This window comes from Tupaia chinensis, unplaced genomic scaffold (genome assembly GCF_000334495.1).
Source record: "Tupaia chinensis unplaced genomic scaffold, TupChi_1.0 Scaffold144150_1, whole genome shotgun sequence".
NCBI classification, from domain to species: domain Eukaryota; kingdom Metazoa; phylum Chordata; class Mammalia; order Scandentia; family Tupaiidae; genus Tupaia; species Tupaia belangeri.
In genome coordinates, this window is record NW_006204006.1 from 963226 (window position 1) to 967662 (window position 4437).

Consider the following 4437-nt stretch of genomic DNA (forward strand, 5'->3'; position numbering starts at 1 on the left):
AAATAAATTTTTAAAAATGACAACGAGAGACCAAACCACCAAATGAGAGTCTGACCATACCAGGAGTTTCATTCCCACTGCTGGTGGGACTGTAAAGTGGTAAGACCACTTTGCAAGTAGTTTGGCGGTATCTATAGTAGATAAATACCTACGCTCCCAGGACCCAGCCACTACAGCCTGCAGAATGCTAGGGTGTGTGCAACAGCATTCACTAGCCCCACACTGAGACAGCCACATGTGTCAATGAGAAGATAAAGTTGGATGATGGAGCAATAGAGTACTATGTAGCCATGAGAAACAGTCAGTGGTGTACACATGGCAATGGTGTTGAAGCTAAATGGTGGACTTCCCAGATCCTAGCATTAATTTTGTGGCAAATACCTTTACACTTGTTCTTAAGAAGTACTTTTAGAAGACTTCTACAAAATACACTGTTTAAGAGTAGCAGATGGGGGCTGGCAGGTGGCATGGTGGTAAAGGTGCTGGACTCCCACATGACCGGCCGTGGTTCAAGTCCTGAACCTGGTGGCTTCCTTTCTCACTTTCCCTCTCTCTCTTTCTCTGTCTCTATCTGATCAAACTGGAAAATAATAATAATAAATTAAGTTAAATAAAATAATTTTTTTTTAAAAAAAAAGAGTAGCTGATGAACTGTGCTATGAGAACTTTATTTATTTTTATTTTTATTTTTTTAATTTGCTATAGGAAGAACCAGCAAATGGCATAATGGTTACGTTGCTGGACTCCCACATGGCCAACCATGGGTCATGTCCCAGACCCAAAGGGTTGAAACTCATGCCAGGTGCATGTGTGTGCATGCGCAAAATCCCAGGAGGAGAGTGGAAGAGAAGGGATTGCGTCATGGCCACCCACCCTGGGTGGTGACTTCTCACTTTCTGCCTCTGTCTCTCTGTGTCTCTTGCTAGTTAGTGCATGTACCATATAGCAAAAAATAATTGCTTTTGGTCCATGTGCTTGCCAGAGGGAGCAAGAGAGAAAGTGAGAAAGCACCCTTCAGAAAGATGCCCACACCCCAGTCCCTTCTCCATTTTCCTATAGGGAGTTTGGGGCATGTATACACACTTGCCCACCATTTTTCAAGACACCAGGTCTGGGACTTGAACTGCAGGATAAACAATGTGGGATCCAGCTGTGTTAACCACATCACCTACTGCCCCCGCCCCCTTAATTGCCAGAGGGTTCATGTGCTCATCAGAGAAAGACCAAGAGATGGGGAAAACATCCCCCAGTGGGGTGTGGTCATGCCACAACCCCTTCTCCACTCTCCTCTCAGGATTTTGGGTGTGCGTACAGGCACCCAACTTGGGGGAGTCTTAATTTTTACTGATGTGGTTCAGTTACCTTCAGACAAAAGGCGAAATCAGTTTGTACTCATATCAGCCATGCCTCAGAGGGCCTACCTTCCCACATGCCTGCCATCACAAAGTGTATTTGTTCATTCTGAACCAGTGGAAAAGAAGGATTATTCCTCCACAGTTTTATCTGGAGCCCAATTTACTTACATTACCTGTTTCTTGATCGTTTTAATTATCTTCAGCATATTAGTGAGGAAAATGCCTCCTGCTATGTATGACTACTTAACTCTAAAATGGAATAATATCTTTTTTTAATTTTTTTTTTTTTTTTTAGGGAGAGTTTTGCTATAGGGCATATGCACTCATCAGAGACACAGAGAGAGACAGAGGTAGTGAAAATGAGAAATCACCCCCTAGAGGGGATGGCTACACATTGCCACCAACAGAGAGCTTTTCATTTTAGTGTCCCTTGAATGTTTTGCTTTTTCTTTTCCCTTGATTCCCTCCCTCCCGCCCCCCCAAGGTAAGTCTTCTAATTGTGAGCTGTGGCAGGATGGGTTCCAAATGACTGTTCAGGAGCCGAGGTGAAATTCCTCACCTGTGTCTGGTTCTTTATCCATAAAATGAGAGTAGGAATGCCAGGCCTACCTCCTAGGGTGAGAATGATTGTAGATAAAGTCACGTGTTTGAAGAGCTTTCCATTCCTTGCATCCTGGATCTGGATGGTAGGAGAGGCCGGGCCTCCCTGAGCAGATCTGTTTCAGAGCACAGAGGAAATGACAAGGCTCTGGAGAGGTTAAAAGAGGCTGCACTGGGGACCAGCAGGTGGCGTGGTGGTTAAGGTGCTGGACACTCCCACATGGACAACCGTGGTTCGAGTACCAGACCTGGTGGCTTGCTTTATCACTTCCCCTCTCTCTCTCTGTATCTCTCTCTGATCAAATTAAAATAAATGAGTGAATAAATAAAATTAGATAGTATTTTAAAAAAAAACAAACAAACAGGCTGGACTGGTGCCGGAGTCTCGCCTCAAGGAGTCAGATCTTGAAAGCTGATTTTCTCATGAAGGTCATCAAACCAGAAAGGACAAATGAGCTGTGGGGAGAGAACTCAAGGCTCTCCTGTCTTTTCTTTATATATATATATATATATTTTTTTTTTTGAGAGGTTTTTGCTATAGGGCGTGTGCACTCGCCAGACAGACAGAGAGAGACAGAGAGACAGAAAGTGAGAAATCATCCCCCAGGGGGGATGGCCATGCTGCAGTCCCTTCTCCTCCATTCTCCTCTCGGGATCTTGGGCACGCACGCACATGCGCCTGGTGTGAGTTTAAGCCACCGGGTCTGGGACTTAAACCGCGGTCGACTACGTGGGAGTCAGGTGACATAGCCATTACGCTAACTGCTGCTCCCTCCTTTCTTGAATAGCTGAAGCTTCTTTTATGATTTAAGACCTTCCTTGGGAAAGGAGAGAGGTAGCTACCCTTTAAACACCAAGGGTAGCTGTTTAAAGATATCATGAAGAAAAGACATGGAAGGACCAGCAGTTAGCGTAATGGCTCTGTTGGGGGACGCCCATGTAGTTGACCGCGGTTCACATCCCGGACCCGGTGGCTTAAACTCACGCCGGGTGCGTGTGCGTGCATGTCCAAGATCCTGAGAGGAGAATGAAGGAGAAGGGATTTCGGTGTGGCCATCCCCCCTGGGGGCTGATTTCTCACTTTCTATCTCTCTGTCTCTGTCTTTCGGGCGAGCGCACATGCTCTATAGCAAAAAAACTCTAAAAAAAAAAAAAGAAAAGACTTGGAGAAACTACAGAACAATAATGAAATAATCCCTGCACACATCATGATAAGAGACACACACTGGCCTCTATCCTACGAATGCAACTGTCGTCCCCTAAGGCAGGTGCTGTCCTGATTTTACAGAGGATCAGTGATCCGGACAGAAAAACTACTTCCCAGCAGGAGGCACAGGCTCCAGTCCTCGACTGCTCTGGAATCCTAGTCCTGCCACACCCTGCAGCTCACAGTCCTGTTCCTCGGAGGTGGAGAGAAACGTGCAGGGGAAGGCCACATTTCCAAACGGAGACCTACAGGCTTACATGATGGCTTTGTCTAGTGCAGGTGTGGACTAGAACTACGGCAACAAATTATATAATACGTTTCAGAGCAGAAACTTCTGAAGACAGAGGTGAGTAAAAACAAATAGATGCATCTGCCAGACAGGCAGCGGAGCTTAAGTGGAGATTAAGACAGGTGAATCTCACATGACTGCAGGGTTTGAGTCCTGGACCTGACGGCTTGTAAAACATGTCGGGTGTATGTGCGTGTCTGCCCAAAATCCTAAGAGGAGTATGGATTGTAGCATGGCCATCTCCCTTGGGGGTTGCTTTCTCACTTTCTCTCTCCGTCTCTGTTTCTCTCCAGCAAGTGTACGTGTCTTATGGTAAATTAAAGAAAGAAAGGGAGAAATAAAGAAACTCAAGAATGCTACACAAAAAGAGCCTTCAGGACCAGCAGTTAGCGTAATGGCTATGTCGCTGGACTCCCATGTAGTTGACCGCGGTGGCTTAAACTCATGCCAGGTGCATGTGCGTGCGTGCTCAAGATCCCAAGAGGAGAATGGAGGAGAAGGGATTGCGGCGTGGTCATTCCCCGGGGGTGGGGGGGGGTGATTTCTCACTTTCTGTCTCTCTGTTTTATTGGCGAGTGCACACACCCTATAGCCAAAACTTCTCAAAAAAAAAAAAAAAAAGCCTTCGAGAACACCTCAAGGAGTTCTTCCCCTGCTCAACCTCCTCTCGGTGGAAAAGTTCAAGCTGGACGCTTTAGCGGGCGCTGCTTTCGAGGAGAACAGTTGCTACATGGCAGGGATTTTCACTCAGTAGTTCAGAGGTCCCCAGGCAGACTACAGACTGTGACAAAAGGTGTGGAGTCTCTCATTTGTACAGACTGGATTCGTCACAAATTTACCAGTTCAAGAATACTGGATAAAGTATTTCAACCTTAAGCTGCCGATCACTAAAAACGTGCTGGGGTGGGGAGGGGACCGCCATCTTCCAGTAATTAACCAAAATGACGAACACAAAGGGACAGAGGAGAGGCACTTGATATATGTCC

General features: G+C 46.2%; 1 pseudogene; it reads left to right on the forward strand.

Annotated features, from left to right (window-relative positions):
• The first annotated feature begins 315 nt into the window (after nucleotides 1-315).
• LOC102474800 (39S ribosomal protein L30, mitochondrial pseudogene) overlaps nucleotides 316-4437 on the forward strand; it is a 5037-nt pseudogene continuing 915 nt past the window's right edge.